Below are 21835 nucleotides of genomic sequence, written 5' to 3'. Positions count from 1 at the left end.
AAAAACTGTGAATCTTTGATGAGATTATTTAGTTCTAGGTGCTTAACGAACTTACCTCTGTGAATAGTTTCTGACAACTTACACACCACTGAAGTTAAGCTGATATCGGTAGATCGATAATTTTTTGGTTGCGATTTGTTGTCTTTTTTTTTTTAATATCGTAGTTACAGTTGCTAGTTTCCTTTCGTGAAGCACCTTACAGTGCCTTAGTGATTAACTGAATAGCTCAGCTAATGGCCTAGATATTTCATTCATTACTTCTTTCAGAGTGCACGGAAATATTTTATCTGGCCCCAGTGTTTTATTCATTTTAAGTTTACCAGTGGCATATCATTCTTGCTTATAGTAATGTGGGTAATTATGTTATCCTCATCTTAGGGAACAGGAAAAACTGTGGGAATGGAATCTGTTTTCAACTGTAAATACAGATGGACGGTGTGTGTTGAGAATTTTAGCCATCTCTGTTTCATCATCGATATTCTCTCCATCATCTGTGACTAGTGAGCCAGTTGTTGGTGTTATTACCTTCTTGTTTCTGATAGAGCCAAAAAAAATTCTTTTGGACTGGATTTACCGATACATGCAATGTGAATTTCAAAGGTTTTCATATTTTGCTTTATTATTATTATTTTTGCTTTTTGACAAAGAGCATCAATTTCAGTTTTATCACTGATTCTTTATGATAATGTGATTTTTGTGTGCAAGTTTTTTAGTTGACAGGTAATGCTTGATTCCCATATTCCACCATTTAGGTTTACTATTTTTAGCTGGCTGTCAGTTTCGTATTGGAATACATAATGTTACTGCTTTACTAATATCATCTGTCACTAATTTCCATGCTTCATTAACATCTGTTTGGACAATGGGATTTCATTCACTAGAAATAATTACTGTATTTCCTTTAATTTTTTTAAATCCGCTCTATTATAGTCAGATATTTTCTCGTAACTAGCCCTGACATTGTCGTTACTGAAATTGATGTTGAATGTGACCCTGCAATGGTACCTAGTACCAATGTGGCCAAAACCCGATCAAATATGCTGCCTCCTAATGTTGGACAGTCTACAAACTGATGCAATGAACTTTTTTGCAAGTTAGTATACAGGTCCAACCCTGTGTGTGACAGGAAGGCCTCTCCCTATTTGGCAACTGGTAAATTAACATCACCAAAAGTGAAGAAATGAATTCCCTGAGCTAGACATCAACGGTCATATAGCCCTGCTAGGTTACAGGAAGGAGCTACCCCTACCGGCAAGGTAGACCCGGGCATGGCTTGAACCTGCAATCCCCCGTTCAAGAGCCCGAAGCTCTACCTCTGAGCTACCGTGCCCCCACTAAAATCACCAAATATTACAGTATTATTGGTGCTACATATTTCAGCAAGTTGGCTGTAAATTTCACTGTCTGTATTACTGGACACTGCTGGTGGACAATACATTAATCCAAGTACTGTTTTGCTAAGGGATGTACAGTATTTTTAAGGTGGAGATAAAAACTGCTAGCATCATCAATGGGCTGGATGGCTTAGGAATTACTCTACAACTGGATGAAGTCCTACTTTAATATATAACAGCATGCCACCCTCCACTCTACTATTTCTCTCACTACTGAAAATATTGTAACCAGGAATGTTGCATGATGCTAAAAAAAATCTCTTCATTCTGTGATGAGCCATGATTCTGTTATGCCTATTACATCGTAAGGTTCGGCAAGAACATAAGCCTCTAAATCTGAAAATTTATTCTGCAAACTATGTAAGTTTATGAGAAGAGCATTAATATCCTTGCCTGCATTAGTCTGTTTATGATTCATGACGTCTACATCAACTCACCTTTAAGCCTTGTATGAGGAATACTTTTTTATTTCCCCCAGAAAAAATGCACTGCATCATCCAATAAACAACCAAGACGAGCAGAGAAAACCACATTTAAATGTAGACCATCATGTGCAAACACAGCCCGCTGCTTATAAAAGTGATTCCAGGCATCTTCAAAATCAATACTCTCTTGTAAGCAAAGCGACTTAATATGATTATTCAAGCTAAAGGCCTTACTATAAAAGACACGGCAATCCTGGGGAGAACACCTGAAATGGGATTTTTTTTTTTTTTCCTTGTAATGCTGGAGCATCACCCTGAACTTGTTTTGGAGCTCTCCAGTCCAGGTTCGCATTACATCACTGGTTCCTGCGTGTATGATAATCAGACTTTCATTAGTTTTACCTTCTAAAACAGTATCCACAGCCTCAGTTTCATCATCACATCCAGGGCCTGGAATGCAGTATCTCTTTAAGTTGGTGCTCTGCCACAGAACTCTGTGAGCTGTCCACAGATGACTGAGCCCCCCACTAGTCAAGCCTCATGAGTATCTTCATCAGTGCTGGCTAATATCCAAAATTTACTGTAAGCGGCGACCGATAAGATGCATCACATCCTTGTCACCCTTGCACCATTTCGCATTAGCTGGAAATTATCCTTTTTAGATGGGGTTGTTTAGTTTCAGCACCTACAGGGGGTACAATGCCAGAGTTGCCTTCAGCAACATCGGTCTTTCCACACTGTTCCCAACACTGCTTGCAACAAACTCCTCCAATGTAAGAATTCTGGAAGTCAGAATATAAATTTTGTTAGCAGAATCAGAGACATTTTCTCAAGGTCACGGTGGAGTTGGAGGTAGTGAGTCAAGAAGTGCAAGAGATCAGCAGAGAGGAAGTGAGGAATGCCATGAAGAGGATGAAGGATGGCAAGGCAGTGGTCCCAGATGGTATACCAGTGGAAGCATGGACGAGCTTAGGAGAGATGGCTGTGACATGGTCGACCAGATTGTTTAACAAAATCCTGGAGGGTGAGAGGATGCTGGAGTGGAGAAAAAGTATTCTAGTTCCGATTTTCAAGATCAAGGGTGATGTGCAGTGCTGCAGCAACTACAGAGGTATAAAGCTGATCAGCCATGCAATGAAGATATGGGAAAGAGTGGTGGAAGCTGGGCTGAGAAGAAAAGTGAGGATCTGCGAGGAGCAATTTGGCCTCATGCCAGGGAGAAGTGCTATAGACGCCATATTTGCTTTGAGAATGGTGATGAAGTACAGAGAAGGCCAGAAGGCGTTGCACTGTGTGTTTATAGACTTGGAGAAGGCTTATGATAGGGTACCGAGAGAGGAGCTGTGGTACTGTATGAGAAAGTCAGGAGTGGCAGAGAAGTACGTGAGGGTGGTGAAGGACATGTACGACCATAGTATAACAGCAGTGAGATGTGCAGTAGGAATGACTGAGGGTTTCAAGGTGGAGGTGGGATTGCATCAAGGATCGACTTTGAGCCCCTTCTTGTTTGCAATGGTGATGGACAGATTGACAGATAAGATTAGACAGGAGCCTCCGTGGACAATGATGTTTGCAGACGACATTGTGATATGTAGTGATAGCCGGGAGGAAGCTGAGGCAGAGCTTGAGAGATGGAGATATGCACTGGAGAGAAGGGGAATGAAAGTAAGCAGAAGCAAGACTCAGTACATGTGTGTAAATGAGAGATGACAGGGGAACCGTGAGGCTGCAAGGTGTAGAGGTGGCAAAGGTAGATGAATTCAAATACCTGGGGTCAACTGTACAAACTAACGGAGAGTGTGGTAGAGAGGTAAAAAAGAGAGTGCAGGCGAGATGGAGTGGGTGGAGAAAGGTGACAGGAGCGAACTGTGACAGAAGGGTCTCTGCAGAAATGAAAGGGAAAGTTTATACAACTGTAGTGCGGCCAGCTATGTTGTACGGAATGTAGACAGTACCACTAACAAAAAGACAGGAGGCACAGTTCGAGGTAGCAGAATTGAAGATGTTGCGTTTTTCATTAGGAGTGACGAGGTTGGACAAAATTAGAAATGAACATATTAGAGGGACAGCACACGTAAGTCAGGTTGGGGACAATGCTAGAGAGGCGAGACTGAGATGGTTTGGACATATGTGGATGAGGGATGAGGAGTATGTCGGGAGGAGGATGCTGGAAATGGAGTTACCAGGCAGGAGAAAGAGAGGAAGGCCAAAGAGAAGGTTTATGGATGTAGTGAAGGAGAACATGCGGGTAATAGGTGTACGAGAAGAAGATGCAGAAGACAGAGTGAGATGGAGACGGGTGATCCGCTGCGGTGACCCCTACGGGGAGAGTCGAAAGGAGAAGAAGAAGAAGACGGTGGAGTTTGCACATCCTGCAAACAAAAGAGCGGTCAGCGAAAAAAGGTCCGGTGAAAGTATCAGATCAGGTTGTGCATTTTACATTGCGAGAAGTAAGATTTAACTACAGCAAATTGGGACAACATATCTTATTTAGTCCAGGGGGCTTATACCATGCTCATCCAATGCTTATATCGTGCTCATTCAATGCTTAGATCGTGCTCATCCAGTGCTTATATCATGCTCATCCACTGCTTATATCGTGCTCATCCTGTTCTCATATCGTGCTCATCCTGTGCTTATTTGTGCTTCTCTCCTAATCTTTCAGCTAATGACTTATCAGTCCTTCATCTTTTTTATCCAAGTCAATCTTCTTTATTTCTTGCCCTTTAAGCTAATCCTTACTTAACTCTCTCATAACCAGTTTTTCACTAGACTCCTCTTATTCAACCAACCCTTCCTATCACCAGACTCACTTCATTCAAACAAGGAGCATCAATGCCTTGAAGATGCAAATTTTCTTTCTTCTACACAAATAATGGCAATGCCAGGTACCCAACTTGAGTGAATTCATAACCCTGTAGACCAGACCAATGCGACGAGATATCACATCGTCTGACCTATCACTGTTATTTACCACACTACCAAAATAAATAGACCTTTCCAAGACTTCCAAATTCTCACCACATGCTTGGACTGCTGAACTACTTCATCCAACAAGCCACCAAATGCCTAGACCTTTGTCCTGGCCCAAAAATCCTTTAATCCCAGCAACTTCACATTCTTGAGAAAGTTCTTGAGGGCACTTAGTAGTACCTCCAGTGGCTCCGCTAGGATAACTGCATCATCAGCAAAATCAGGGTCAGTAACCCCGAAATTGCCAATTGATACCCAATCCATGCAGATGTTGAAAAGTGTGGGATCAAGGACACATCCCTTTGTATTTACTGGGTAGAAGTCAGATGATCCTTCTCCACACCTGACAGCATTCTCAGTGTCTGAATACAGCCTGAAATCAATTGGATTATTCCTGCAGGGATTCCACAGAGTCACAGAAGTTGCCATTATATCTTCCAGTTTACTGAGTCAAACACCTTCTTGATATCCACATAGACCGCAAGCAGACCTTGTCAATATTCAAGGTGAAGTTCCATGAGAACTCGAAGAGCTAGGATGTGGTCAACTCTTGACCTCTTGGGGGTGAATCCAGTATGCTCAGACCTCTGAAACTTCAGCAAATAGTTAGCAAGTGCATCAGGAGAATGTGAGCAAGAACCTTCTCTGGTATGCTAAGCACTAATACCACAGTAATTCCTACAGTCATGCTGGTCTCCTTCCCATAGGAGCGACCAAACCCCTTGTACTGTGAGGAAGAATGATACCAGTCTGCCAAATGGTTTCTGTGACTGCAAGTAATGCCCTGATCAAGGCTTCACCCCCAGCTTTGATCAGTTCTGCTGGGATGCCACAAATACCAGCTTCTCTGTACCACTTTTCAACCTACCCACTGCCTTTCTGATATCCTCTAGTGAAGGCTCGGTATCATCTGTTGGTGGGAGAGCTGGTTGTACACCAGCTGATGGAAGCTCTCCACTGGGAGGTTTAGCAATATACAGCTGCTCAAAGTACTTAGCCCAACGAGCTCTATACTGTACTCACCTCCGACATGATCCACTCATCTACTGTCCAGAGTTAACCTGAGGGACAGGTCTGGAATGGCGCTTCTTTAGGGCTCAGTAAACAGGTGAAGGTCATTAGCATAAAAATGGCCTTCCACCAACTCAGCAATTTCCCTGACACACCTCTTTTTGTCCATTCTCAACAAAAATTTGTGCCCATCAAGACAGAAGTCTGCGGTGCTCTTCATACACAACCAGTATGACAGCATGATTCTTTTTTTTTTTTTTTCCAGAAGATGAACAAAGAAAGGAGAAACAAATTAAACAAGAAGCGGTGCCAAGGCACAGCAAACCCGTCCCGGCAGTCATTTTAGTGCTGACGTATAAACATAACTGGATATCTAGTCAAAGATGTCAAATATCAAATTTGGAGTTAATCGGGGGGAAATTGACGACTTTATGCCCATTTGTAGTTTTAAGCCTAACCCACCTGGCATTGACCCCCCTACCACTAACTGGGGGATGAACCCCTAATGTAACGAGGCATGTTATAGGATGCAGATTTAAAGATGCATCTTTAGGCTTTGGTTGCATGTCGATATGACGAATCTGAAAGGAGTTATGGTGAAAAAACATTTTTTTTTTTTTACATTCTTTTACATTTTTTGTGCCTACAGCCATGGGCTTGGCCCAATTTGGCCCAAAATTTAATCAGGTGATCAGGTCATAGCCCATCATCCCCGCAATTTTAGTCAAAACAGCACCAGCTGTTTTTACGTAAATTTGTCAAGAGACAGACACAAACAAACAGATAAACCAAGTGAAAACAATACTCACCCCTGGGCCCCTCCAGGATGGGGACAGCTAATTAAAAAAATATCCATACACCAGCTTACAGGTGTACTTTATTCACAGAAAATCTACAACAGTTGGACATGAAATGTTGCAGGTTGAAGTTTGGTAGGAAACTAATCTGGGGAAGTGAGTATTAAGAATAAATGGAGTGGAGGGGAAGTTGTTGAGTGCTGTGAAGAGTATGTACGAAGGAGCTAGGGCTACGGTGCAAGTGGATGGTGAGCTGAGTGAGTTCTTTTATCTAAATGGGGACTGAAACCGGGATGTGTGATGTCTCCATGGCTGTTTAATATATGCATGGATGGGGTTGTAAAGGAGGTGCAAGGTAGGGCGATGGATGTGGGGATGGCTTTAATGAATGAGGGTGAGATGTAGAAGATTCTGGTGTTGCTGTTTGCTGATGATACTGTAGAGTGAAGATGAGTGGGAGATACAAAGTTTCAGCCTAAAATCAAGATCAGAGTTGGAATTAGAGAAGCTTCAAAGGTAACATAGAATAGTAAGTAATTTATTGATCTAAAAGTTAATCAGCTAGTCAGGTCAGGTGCGGGTAAGGGGATGGGTCCGTTATGATGTGGCAGGGGTAAACCAGCTCTGCTGTCGGGCCCTGCTGCAGATGTCACTGATTGCATTGCGCAGTTGACCCTTGTGCGGTGTGGTGCGGTGAGGATCTGTCCGTTCTCCCCTTGGGGCTAAGATGCGAATGAATGTGTTTGAATGGATGAGTAAATGGGGAGTGTGTCGTCCTGTCTCGGCTACCTCCCTTTCCTTGGGGGAAGCAGCCTAGGTTTATAGATAGATAGATAGATAAAAGTTAATACTAAAACGATTAATAAGACTAAATTAACTAACAAGAATAATCTGGGGAAATTTGAGGTAAACTTAATTTTTACCCTGAAAATTATAATAACTTTGGGGGATGAAGTGTTTCAAAGGGTACAGCGGGGAAGGATGGTTGTTGGTTCACTGAAAGCAGTGATGGCCAATAGGGAGGTGAGTATGGAAGTTAAGAAGTCACTGCACGATAGTATTGTGATCAATACCCTGACATATGGAAGCGAGGCATGGACATTGCTAGAGAGGAACAAGTCAAGAGACCAGTGGAAATGAGTTACTTGAGAGAAGCATGTGGAGTGACATGGTGGGACTGGTTGACGAATGAAGAAGTGAAGGAACATTGTGGGGTGGATGTGGATGTGGTTGAGAAAATTAGGAGAAATTCACTGAGGTGGTTTGGACATGTGGAGAGAATGGAGAATGAAAGACTGACTAAGAGGGTGTATGCAGGTGAAGTGGAGGGAGGGAAAGACCGAGGATGAAGTGGAGTGATTGAGAGGTATATGAGGGAGGAGGGGGTAAGCTGGGGAGGGCAGTCAAATGGTGGCAGACAGAGCGACTTGGAGGCGTTTTGTCTGCTGTCTCGCTTTGTGGGATTAGGGCATCGGGCTATGCATGGATGGAGTTCCAAAGAGAAGCAGTTGGGGGAATATTTGAATTCTGATGGCAGAAGTTCTGCAATATAGCAGTGTGACAGTCAGGATTGTTATGATTTAAATCAAATCATTTAAATCACGAGATTTAAATTGATTAAAATCAGTGAAAAAATCGTGATTTAAATCAAAATGTATTTTTTTAAATAAATACCAGTAAAAATGAAGACAACAGAGAATGTGAAGGATGTGTATTGTACAGATGCATCAAGTCTGCTTTGCCTGTATTCTTCCTGTACTGATCTTGATCAAGTCAGGCACCAGTGATTGCCTTGTGTTACAAGGCAAATATTAAAAAACAGAGGAAAGAACCCTCTTTAAACTTTCCCAAAAGTTGTGTATTTTAGTTTATGAGGTAGACTATGATTAAGCTAGTAAGATCTACTTTTGATTTTAAGGAGTCAAGAGCTCCAGTTAGGAAAGTCTTTAATGCGCAGGTCCTTTCAAGTTATATAGCAACTTTTGGGTAATAAAGGTATGATACCAAAATATGATTTCATTTAACACTGATAAAGGCTTAGTAAAAAAAAAAAAAAAATCTTCATAAAAGTGAAAAATAAAAATAAAAATTGCAATTAAGTAAAACAATTTAAATATAAAAATCTGATTTAAATAAAATACTACAGATTTAATATATATATATATATATATATATATATATATATATATATATATATATATATATATTAATAACAGAACAGAGGAAGGAAAAAATGAAAAAATAAAACAAATCCATGCACCAGATTACTGATGTCCTCTGTTCATAAAATATCTGTAACAGTTAGACTTGAACAGCTGTAGGTTGAAGTTTGCAGGGAAACAACTCTGGGGAAGCGAGTTTCAGAGAGATGCAGTTCGGGGAATGAAAGAATTCTGATAGGCAGAAGTTCTGCAGTATGGCTGAGTGGCATTCCAGTCATGAGCGCTGCCAGATGCCCGTGTAGCATGATGGAAGGCATGGAGAGGTAGCACAATGGACGCAACTTCGTTTGAGCATTTGCTATAAAAATATCTGTAAAATAACGCAAGGGAGGCAACATTCCTTCTTACTTGTAGGGGAGGTAGTTTGTTAGTAATAGCAGTGTTATTAATAATTCTAACGGCTTTGTTCTGAATTTTGTCTAGTTGTTTTAATGCAACCTCTCCATATCCATTCCACAAGGGTGAGCAGTATTCAAGCTGAAAGTGCACATGACTCTCATAAGTTATAGCTAACTGCTCGTCAGTGAAGAAGTTACGGACTCTGTACAATAATCTAAGTTTCTTTGAGGCGGTTTTAAAAAGTGATCTGAGATGAGAGGTCCAGCTGAGGGCATTGTTAAGCGAGATGCCGAGAATTTCAATACTTTTGAAAATGGGCATATTTGTAGCACTGAAGGTAATATACGAATCTGGCAATACCTGTTTATTAGTAAATTGTATATATTTAGTTTTACTAGCAATGAGACAAGGTTATTTTGTCCCCATTCACTGATCGTGGATAAATCTTGATTTGAAGAGATGGCTGTATTGAGTTGAGAGTTAGAGATATCAGACTTTGTAAATGGATGTCTGAATGTGAATGAACTATGAAGTGTTGAGTCATCTGCATATGAATGGATGGGATTGTGGGTGACAGATAATAGATCATTAATATGAACGAGGAACAGGTCTGGTGCCAGAACTGATCCCTGCAGCACGTCGGCATTAATTGAGTGGAAATTGGAATATACATCATCTACTTTTACTCTTATTTTTCTGTTGCTGAGATATGAGGAAATCAAAGGAACAAAAGAGTTTAGTCCATAGCACGAGAGTTTGGACAACAGGGAACGGTGCCACACTCTGTTGAAAGCTTTAGAAATATCCAGGGCTACTGCATGAGTTTCTCCATGTAGGTCAACTGATTGATGGATGGTATGAGTCAGGAGATTAAGTATGTCAAAGGTGGATCTTTCTTGGCGAAAACCATATTGTCTATCACTACTTGAAGTTGTTGGATTCAATATGTTTAACTATGTGTTTATAAATTACAGTTTCAAAAACCTTACCAAGAGAAGATGTGACAGCTATTGGTCTGTAACCAGAGGGGTCAGAGGAACTTCTTTTCTTTGGAATTGGGTGGATATTGGCTTCTTTCCATGAATTAGGGAATGAGGAAGTAAATATGCATAGTCTGAATAATTTTACAAAAACAGAGGCAAGTTCTGGGGAACACTTTTTCAAAACAATTGTCGGAATTCCATCTGGACCTGGAGCTTCGTTGGTAGGTAAATTGTCTAGGATGGATTTCACGTACCTTGTCTGTATTTTAAATGGAACAATTCTGGGAGAGTCGTTCTAGTATATATATATATATATATATATATATATAAGGTGACCAGAGTCCCGCTTTTAGGCGGGACAGTCCTGCTTTTTGGACGTCTGTCCCGATTTTTTAGTTGTGACTAGAATGTCCCGCTTTTTGAGCAAATTTTCTGAAATGTCCCGCATTTACAAAATTACTATTCCATTAGGTAAAACATGACCTTCCTTTATGAAATTAGGATGAATTAGAAAAATTATGCATAACCCTAACCAAATGAAATACCTAATTGTTAATATAAAATCTGTAATGCTCACTAGCTGGTAACTTGGTCGGCCCATTCACTGTACCGTAAGGTATGTTGGGAGTTTTATATATATATATATATATATATATATATTGCCAGACGCCACAATCCCGTGAGGCAGGGGTGGCCAGACTTTTAGAATCCGAGATCTACTCTAAAGACTGAAACTCTTTTACGATCTACCATATTACATAATCACATAATATTATTACGTCAACTGGGGAAAAAAAATTCAAATAGCATAGTACTAAAAAAAAATAATCAGTTCAAACTAAATTAAGAAAAAAAAGAATCAGTTGATACTAAATTTTACCAAAGTTTTTACCTCATCCTACCTATGAAAGGACTCTTTCACCAACCTTATTGCGAAGTTGATGCATGACCTGCATATCTTGTGATAATTTACTAAAGGAGGGTTCATAACTACTGAGGCACAAGTGGAGGCAGTATTTCAAATGTTCATCGGTTAGGCGGCTTCGGTATCTTGATTTAATTATCTTCATTTGGGAGAAGGCTTCTTCGCAGAGATAAGTTGACCCAAAAAATGCAGTCAACCGAAGAGCTATAGATCTCAATCCTGGGTACTGTTCTTCATGGAGTAGATTCCAGAAGTTTTTCTCTGAAGCTCTTGCTTTCAAGGGAATATCAGATTGAAGCTTCAATATTTCTTCCTCCAAATCTGATGCATTCATGTTGAACAAAGAGGAGATAATTGCAGAAATTCCTTCAATATCAACTTCAGCAAATGGATGTGACATAAAAACCAGGATAGGTTCAAGCTGCTTAATATCCTGGAATCTTCTTTCTAGTTCTCCCCAAAGATTCTGTATTTCAGTACAAAATGTATCGTATGTGCAGTTGCTTTCATCACGGCTTTCTACAGCTTTTTGTAAATTAGGGAAGTTCTTCAAATTTCCTCTTCCTAGCTGAGATTTTAGAAATTTTAGCTTTGATTTGAAAGCATTTACGGAACTAACTAACTGAGTAATGGTTTTATCCTTGCCTTGAAGCTGAAGGTTGAATGCATTACAATGAGCTGTTAAATCTGTCAAGAAAGCTAATTTTAACAACCATAGTGCTTCATGCAGCGGATATGTACTTTCTCCAATTGATTCCAGGAACTGAATCACTTCAGGCAACAAGGACTTGAATCTTTCTAAGAACTGTCCCTGACTAAGCCACCTGACATCAGTGTACAACAGCAGGTCTTCATACTCAGCCTCATTTTTCTCCAGCTGAGTTCGGAAGAATTGTCTCCTTAAGCTCCTTGCTCGAACGGAATTAACAATCTTGGTGGCAATGTTCATGACATCTGCCATGTTCAAAACTTTAGCACACAGTGCATTCTGATGTATGACACAATGGTCTGTTGAAAAATCAGGAAAATCTTCATTTTTTTGGCAGAGTGCTAGAAACCCATTGTTCTTACCGACCATGGATGGGACGCCGTCGGTTGTAATGGATACTAGTTTCTGTAGCGGAAGGCTTGTTTTCTTGGCAAAATGAAAAAAATGTTGGTAAATGTCCTCACCTCTAGTTGTCCCTTTCACAGGAATCACAGTTAAAAACTCCTCCTTGTGACTCATATCAGAGAAAACCATTCTTATGAACACAATTAGCTGAGAAGTATCCACTATATCAGTCGAATCATCGAATTGCAAGGAAAAAAAACAACAGTTGTCTATGTCCATTTTCAGTTTGTTTTCCAAGTCTTCACCCATGCCCTCCACTCGTCTTGTCACAGATTATCGAGATAGAGGCATGTCCTTAATTGCTTGCATGATTTCACTTTTATTCTTTAATTTGTCAAATAAAACATTTCCAGCTTCAAGAAAAGCTTGCTTCACCATTTCCCCATCTTGAAAAGGTTTCTTGTGTTTCACTAACACATTTGCAATATGAAAGGATGCTTCAGTTCCTGCTTGGGACTGTAAAAGAGGTTTAGCAAACAAATGTTGTTGTGCTCCTAATTGAGCTTTCAATTCTCTCACTTTAATTTTCCTTATCTCAGTTTTAGGAGGAAAATCAACATCATATTTCTTGTGTAGGCTTGAAAAATCTCTCTCTAAATTTCCTTTCTTCGGCAGAGCAATGCTAGCACAGCATATCAAACAGATGCATTTGTCTTTATACATTGTAAAAAAGAAATCATGCTCCCACTCTTCATGAAAGTGGTAGGTTTTCGGTCTTTTTGCTCCACTCATGTTCAATTAATTCAGTTTATTATAATCACAGTAATTAATACACCACACTCGTGCAACTGTGTACCGTCCCGTTTGTATGTATGCTCCAACACTACTGACACCGCGCGTTTATGACTGATGCGAGGGAAGAGTCAAGAGACAGGAATGTGTCACGTACAACTTGCGCACTGTTGCCATGTTGGCGAGCTGAGCAGCTGATGCCAAGTCTTATGGGGGAACGGCGATCGACCAAACAAGTGGCCGCGATCGACTGGTAGATCGCGATCGACTGTTTGGCCACCTCTGCCGTAAGGGGTGGCCATTTAACTTTGAGTTATTTGTTTTATGGGGAGGGGCACTAATCCTCCACCAACCCACTTGTTGACACGTAGGGAGCACGTATGGTTTGGTTATATGGTTACCACCCAGCGTAGTAAATGGTTTCTTGGCTTACAGGAAACCATTTGGCTTGTCACTCAATGTAAAGCCACCTGTAAAGGAAAGAAAAGCAATAAGAAGTGACAGGAAAGATGGGAGAAATATGAAGAGAGGAGAGCAGACACAGAAAAAGAATGATAAAGGCTAAGGAAGAAGTAGGCAGCTCTACATCAAGTGCGTGGATGATGGTCGCCACCACCTACCACAAATATATATATATATATATACACCCGTCTAGCGCGCGATAGTGTCCCACTTTTATCTCCAATAAATCTGGTCACCTTATATATACTGTATATATATATATATATATATATATATATATATATATATATAATATTTTTTTCCAACCCTGAGTGTAACCTCCACCATACCAAGAAGTGCTAGCCTGTGGTACACTCCCTTACTCCCACTTCCCATTCACATTATTTTCAATTTTGTAAGTCTGTTTATTTGAATAGTGATATATAATCGTGTTTAATGGACACATTGCAGCAAATGGGAGGAAAAAAGACTCAGTATGGTACTCTTTTGACAGGATTCCCAAAGGCACAAACAGGTTTGGAAAAAATCACACCTTTAATCTGATTTTAATTTTAAACAATCCTATTTAAATTTTTTTTTTAATCATTTTTTTATTTTATTTTTTAACCCACCGCGCCCCATTGACATACATATGTGCCACGCGTTTTGTCACTGTGACTCCCATTGACATTTATAAATGCATTGCAATTGCAAGGTACATCATTTGCACACTGTTCAAATTTTGTGTGTGATTTTTGGTACGTATACACGGGACACCTTCCTCTACCCAAGGCCAGGCAGGGACAATGCCTTACCCCACGTGACCTCCCCCCCCACACGCCTATGTCTCGGCAACTCACCTGTTGCCAGTGACCTGGCCAGTAAAGACATGTCACACCACAGTACAAAATTCAAGGCGAGAATGATTCCCCAATCGATGGCAATGTGGATGACAAAGTTTACTTGGTGTTAGAGGAACAGACGATGAGAAGTGATGAGCAGGTAATGTCACCAAAAAAGGTAGGGTATGTTGATGTGTTTGGTGAGTGAAACAATGCTTATATCGCCCATATTGCTGTGTGAAAACCAATATACTCTTGTACTACATATAAATTTGTACCAAATAAATAAATATCTACCTATTCTGAGAGGTTTGGAACAACCACCCCTCCCACAGAAAATGCTTTCTCTGGAGCTGTGTCCCATAGAACATGGTGCCAGGTGAGGGTAGGGTCACCTGTAGCAGCATTTTTAAGCTCGGGTGAGTAATTTCTCTATGAATTTTCGATGTTCCTCATAAAAAGCGGACATTTTAGCCAAAAAGTAAAATAAAAAATCTGCCGGGATGGGGCAGGTTAAAAAAAAATCTGTGATTTTTTCCAACCCTGGTGACACTCCAAACATCAGTGCTAACAGATGCCCATTTAGCATAGGGGAAGGCATGGAGAGGTGGCCCAATGAATTGTCTGAGTGTGTTATAAAAGTATCTGTAAAGTAATGCAAGGCAAACACCACTCCATCTTCCTTGTAGAGGAGGTAATTCAGTTGTAATGGGACCGTTCACAAACTCCCAAATGCTGCCAATTCTCACCTGATAATTCAAATTGAAAAATATAAATGTGGTCAACTAAACTACTATTTTATATGTGCTTCACTTATCACTTGGTTCATAAGTATAATTATATGAAAACATTTACTCAGTAAAACGATGAAAAAGACGCTTCAGTATGATAAAAGTTGAAGGGAATCATTAATCTAACATTGTTCGTAGCTTCAAAGCGGCCATTCACACTGTCATGTTTTTTAATATAGCTAATTGTAATCAGATAAAACTTTCAGGCATATATGCTCATACATAATACTAACATAAAGGTGTTGGCTGCAAAACAGTTCCAGGGATCAGATGAAGATTATACGCAAATGCCCACATCCAACTTTGCTGTTGGCTTCCTGGAAACATCAGTACTCGCGATTTTGGCCGGCGGCTTCATCTTCACACAATTTTGGCCTCATGATTTATGCCTTTTTTAATAATTAATAGTCGGTACATTTTCGTCAGCAATTGCCAGACGAAACATTAATTGCTTTGATAACTAAATGACAATAATTTCAAATTACTGTAAACCTGCTGCAAGACCTATTACTATGTGATGAATGCTAAAGGACCACTTGTCGTTTTATGCATTCTAGTAACTGTTCTACAATATTTTACCTAGTAAACCATATAAAGAAAACTGGTATAATAACCAATGATTACAGTAATGAAGAATTTATGTACAGGTCATCAGTAAATATCATGGAAGGGCTTTTAGAAAATATGTGTGTGAGAGCCAGGAAGAGTTGATCGAATTCTTAATTAAATTACCCGGTGATCACTGGCAACTCCTGAGTTTGTGAACACTCTCATTACTGGGTTATTAATTATTGTTTATAACTTTGTTTTGAATTTTGTCCACTCGTTTTAGTGAAACCTTTCCATATCCACTCCACAAGGGTGAGTAATATTACAGCTGAGAGCACACAGCTCTTGTGAACTATAGGTAATGGCTTGTCAGTGAAGAAGTTACAGACTCTGTGCAATAATCCAAGTTTCTTTTTGGCAGTTTCATCAAGCAATCTAACATGAGAGGTCCAACTGAGGGTTCTGTTAAGCCAAACACCAGAAACTTTAATACTTTCAGAAATAGGAAACCTGGCTGCACTGAAAGTAATACAGATATAAGGCAACATCAGCCTATTAGTAAATTGGATCTTTCTTTTTCACAACATTAATGAGGCAGTGTTGTTTTGTCACCATTCAGTGATCTTGGATAGTCTTGATTTAAGGAGACTGTTGTACTCAGTTGGGAGTTAGAGATATTAAACACTGTGAAAGTGTATTAAGTGTGAAGGACCTGTGAAGCACTAAGTCATCAGCATATGAGTGAATGGGATTATGGGTGACAGACAAGAGATAATTAATGTGAATGAGGAACGGTTTTGGAGCCAGCACTGATCCTAGTGGCACGCCAGTATTAACTGAGTGGAAACTGGAATATACATCATCTACTTTTACTCTTTCTTTCTCTTGCAGAGAGAAGAAATCAGTGGGACAAAACTTGATAGGCCCTAGCAAGGCAGCTTAGACAACAGGGAACAGTGTCACATTCTGTAAAAGGCTTTTGAAATATCAAGGACTACCTCATGGGTTCTCCATGTTAGTCAGTTCATTGATGGATGGTATGAGAAAAGAGACTGATTATTTCAACAGTGGATCTTCCATGGTAAAAACTCTGTCACTAATTATGTTGTTGCATTCAACTTATTGAACACTGTGCTTAATAATGACAGTCTCAAATACTTTTCCATGAGAGAATGTGTTAGCTACTGGTCTGTACTTAGAGGGATCAGACAAACTCCTTTTCTTTGGAACTGCGCATATGTTGGCTTCTTACCAAGAATTAGGGACTGAAAAAGTACATACGCTGAGTCTGAGTAATTTAGCCAGCACAGGAACAATTGGAACTGCGCATATGTTGGCTTCTTACCAAGAATTAGGGACTGAAAAAGTACATACGCTGAGTCTGAGTAATTTAGCCAGCACAGGAACAACTTCTGGGGAACAGTAAATAAAACCCAATCATGTAGACAAAGAACATATTTACCAAACAGTTTTGCTGGACACTGCCACCATCTCCAGTGGTCAAGAAAGAGAGAGGGAATGACAAATTACAATACAAGGGCTAATTTTTTTGCGTGTGTGTGTGTGGGAGGGTGGGGTAAAGGTGAGGTGGGGTAGGGTAGATTGTAAGCGGGGATGTTTCCAAGGGGGAAAGGAGGGGGACATCACCAGACAGGTCAGGTGTGATTCCTGTCTGACCTCACCTGTGTTGGTATGGGAAGGGACATTCCCACCAGGGACCTCATTATAGGATCAGGCTTGTACATGCCTTCACTAAGGTTGAAATTCTCGTTTTTTTGGATACACGTGGCTTCAATAATCTTTCGTTCCCGAAAGTCATGACTTTTACACAGTAGATGGCTACCTTGCCAGTCAGTTCTGTGGTTGGCTTCACAAACATGATTAAATATTGCATAATTCAAATTATACGTTTTTGTGGCATACTTGTGTTCCTTGATCCGTGTTTCCAAACTTCGACTTATTTCTCCTATGTTAACTAGTTCACACTCTTGGCAAGGAATTTTATATACGTATGCCTGCTTCTGAATATGTTGTACATTTGTTCATTACTAACATCAATCTGGTGGTGGAGGTGCTGTATGCCTAAATGCTATATTTACATCACTACTGTAACCTATTAACTTTAACATTTTCAAGTCTGTAACATAAAGCATATGGCAGGGTGGATAGACAAGGATTGTGGAAAGTGTTAAGAATATATGGAGTAGATGGGAAATTGTTGAATGCTGTGAAGAGTATGTACGATGGTGGGAAGGCTGCAGTGCGTGTGGATGGTGAACTAAATGAATTTTTCTCTTTGAAAATTGGGTTGAAACAGGGATGTGTCATGTCTCCATGGTTGTTCAATCTGTACATGGATGGGGTAATTAAATAGGTACAAGGTAGGGTAGTGGATGTTGGAGTGGCCCTGGTGAGAGAGGATAGTGTTTGGAAACTCCCTGTACTGTTGTTTGCAGATGATACTGTGTTGTTGAGTGAAGACGAAGGGGAGCTGCAAGTTTGGGAGAGTGTGTAAGAAACGGAATCTAAAGGTGAATGTAGGGAAGAGTAAAGTGATGGTCTTTGAGAGAAGTGAAGTCAGTGAATGTACAGCGAGGTTGGATGGTGAGGAATTGGAAAATGTGAGTACGTTTAAGTACTTGGGTACTGTGATGAGTAAGGATGGAGGTTTGGAGGATGAAGTGCTTGAAAGGGTACAGCAGGGAAGAAAGGTTGCTGGTTCTTTGAAAGCAGTGATAAGAAACAGGGAAGTGAGCATGGAAGTGAAAAAGTTACTACATGACAGTATTGTGATACATACTCTAACGTATGGAAGTGAAGCTTGGATGTTGTTGGAAGGACACAAGTCAAGAGTGAGAGCAGTGGAAATGAGTTATTTAAGAGGAGCTTGTGGAGTCACATGGAGAGACAGGCTGACGAATGAGTATATAAAGGAGCGTTGTGGTGTGGATGTAGATGTGATAGGAAGCGTTATGAGGAACACACTGAGGTGGTTTGGCCATGTGGAGAGGATGGAGGGTGAAAGACTGACGAAGAGAGTGTATGTGAGTGAGGTGGAGGGGGAAAGAGGGAGGGGGAGGCCGAGGATGAGATGAAGGGATGGGGTGGAGAGGTATATGAGAGAGGGGGGTGTGAGTTGGGAGCAGGGCAGTGAAATGGCGGGGGACAGGGCAACTTGGAGGCGATTTGTTTGTGGCCACCCCAAACGGGATTGAGGCGTCTGGCAGTAGATAGACAGATAGAACATAAGGCAAAGTGAGAAAGTGTTTCTTTTCTGTGGTGGGATATTTAGGTATATAATAAGACTGCCTGGCTTTAACCCTTTCACGCGCGGATAAGCTAATAAGTTTTGTGGGACATGATGCGCCTGCTTTTCTCCCCTCCCCCCCCCGCCCACCACGCGTTCCAAAAATGCATATTCTCGGCTTATTTTCACCACCCAAACATATTTATTTTGCAACAAAACCCATATATTCCTATTCGTCGATGTTTGTTCTACACGATAAGCAAAAAACAAACACAAAAAAACAAGTTATACCTACATTAGGGCCGTGTGAATAAACATTCATGAGCATACATTTCACTTCCCAACATCATAAGTCGAATGTTTACTATTCAATCTCTACATGTTATACATCATTGGAAAGAGAATTTTATTAGCTTTCAAATGCCAGAGGTCCCAGTTTGATACGATGTATGGTGTTCAACTAATAAGCAAAAAAGTAAAACCCATTTCCGACAGACAAGATTTTTTTTATTCGGGGAGCTCTGGTGAAAACTTTTCCTGCCACTGTCATGTTTTTATCATCCTATGCAGAATTTAATTGGCTTTCATTTGAGCCCACAATGGTGATCCTAGGCCTTATAGTATTCAAGAAAAATGCAAAAAACTATGGTGCACCCATGACGTGTCGTGACTGTAGGACAGTTTCCTGCCTTCTTAGCCACTTCATGTATTTCACCAATTCTTTGTACACCAGATATGCATGCTATATTCACATGATTCACTGTCACTACTATTATAGCTGAATACTCACATTTGGTGCAGGGTAGAGGCAGTGTAGTTCATAAGAAACAGTAACATAATCTTCGATGGGCCAACGGCTGATAATGATCAGGATTTCTTCACAAACACCAAATTTCCTATTGCAAACACCAAATCTAATCACAACAGTGCCCAAACACTATACACAAGTACTACTGGTATAGTGAAATATGTTGCACAGCCGGGACAGGAGTAAGAGTGGAAATTTAAAGGGTCAGAACCGCGCAGTACCTTCCCCACTCACAGCTCATTTAGTACTGAATAACCTGTCTACTCTCTTGCTGGTATTGGGACCCACAGTTGCCAACTCATTACTTTTGACGAGGAGCAGGGAAACTATGACGCCTCCAAAAATGACGCCGATCAGCCAAAAACTTTTCCTCTGACAAAAGTTTTTATGCTTTAATGATGCCAAAAGCATCAACGAGTATAGTGGCAGCCACACCCATATGAAGACAAACGCGTCATCGTGCATGGAGGGGTTAAGATATGTTTTTTTTTTTTTTTTTTTTTTTAAGAAGCATTTGGGATACCTTAAGTTTTGGAAGATTTTCCAAATGAGATTATTTTCTTCTTGTATATGTTCTGGACTGCAAATTCTAACGGTGCTAAGGAACTTTGATGAGATAACAGACAATTTTGTGGCAGACTGATAATACAGAAAATAATGAATGAAAACAAGTTACAACTGATTGGTTTCCCATACACCTTAAAGTTAGGTGAATGATTTCTCTTCATCACCAGTACATTAGGAAAAGGAAGAACACCCCCCGTTCTCCCACTCAACTTTAAATTTAATGGAGGGAGCAAGATTATTTAGATCTGTAAAAAGCTCGTCAGAAGTTTCAAGTGCTGAAGGCCAAAATGAAAATGTCATCAACATAACGAAACCATATGAGCTGAGGGGGACAAACTCATGGCAGTAGTTCTGTTTCATAATACTCCATAGCATCTAGGCATAGACTGTAGCACCAGTCGAACTGGGCAGTACTCCCAAGGTGGGTGGAAAGCTGATGACGGGGAGAGCTGGAGCTCCTGTTTCATCAGCCCTCAGGACTAGTTCCTGACCATCCCTCTTTGCTGAACTTTATCAGTGTTTCAGTCACACAGAGTAGGTCAGCATGCGCTCTAATACAAGTTTGTCTAACTGCCAACACCCAACTACATGCAGAGTACACACTACACTTCCTTTTCAAAATTAAAAAAAAGGAAAATGGCACACTTAAACCTTGCCTGGGAGTCCCTGGGAGGGGGGACTATAAGTGCCCCCACCATCCGCCCCTCTCCCAGTGACAATGCCTCGAACCACTGTCTGACTCACTTCTTCATTTCTGCAACATTCGCAGCCTGTCCTCTAACTTTCTCTCTGTTGAACACCTCTCTTCCTCTAAACCTCACCTTCTCTTCTAAACCAAGACTCATCTGACTGAGGCAATTGACAGCAAACCCTTATCTGTATGCTCCTACTTTCTCTATATTCATTTCAAAGCCAAAGGTGGCTGTTGTGTATGTGTACGCAACGACTAATCTTGCTCTCGTGTTCCTGAACTTGATTCTTCTGAATTCTCCACTCTCTGGCATTGGCTCTCCTGTCATTCTCTGACTAAATATATTAGAACTGTTTACTTATCCCCTAATTCTACTATCAAAAATTCTTCAACTATCTTACTTCTACGATGGAACACATTCTATCAATTTCTCCTTTCTCTGAAATCTCCAATCTAGGAGATTTCAGTGTTCACCACCATCTTTGGCTCTCCTCTCCTTTCATTGATCCACCTGGTGAACAAACCTACATCTTTTCTATCCTTAATGACCTAGAGCAGCTTGCAGAGCACCCTACCTGTATCCCTGACCGCCTTGGAGAGAGCTCCAACATACTTGACCTCTTCCTTACAACTAATCCTTCTGCTTAAACTGTTAATCTTTTCTCTCCATTGGGCTCCTCCAATCACAACCTTATTACCTTAACCTCTACTATCACTCCAGTACAGCTTGTGGACCCTCCAAAGAAACGTCGACTGTGGGACTTTGGAGCTGCAGATTAGGAGGCCCTCAGGCAGTACTACTTTGATTTTCCCTGGAATGATTATTGCTTCCATGGCCGGAAGCCATCTGAGTGTGTCTTGTGCATTATGGAGGTTATTCTCTCAGGTATGGAAGCATACATTCTGTTCTCATATCCTCTGACTAATGCATGAAAGCCTTGGTTTAATCACGTTTATTTTAATGCTGTCCACAACAAGGAGAGG

This window comes from Coenobita brevimanus, chromosome 3 (genome assembly GCF_032717465.1).
Source record: "Coenobita brevimanus isolate Jiangsu-jjx chromosome 3, ASM3271746v2, whole genome shotgun sequence".
Lineage (NCBI taxonomy): Eukaryota > Metazoa > Arthropoda > Malacostraca > Decapoda > Coenobitidae > Coenobita > Coenobita brevimanus.
The sequence above is the reverse complement of the archived record's forward strand: the minus strand, read 5'-3'. Positions refer to the sequence as shown.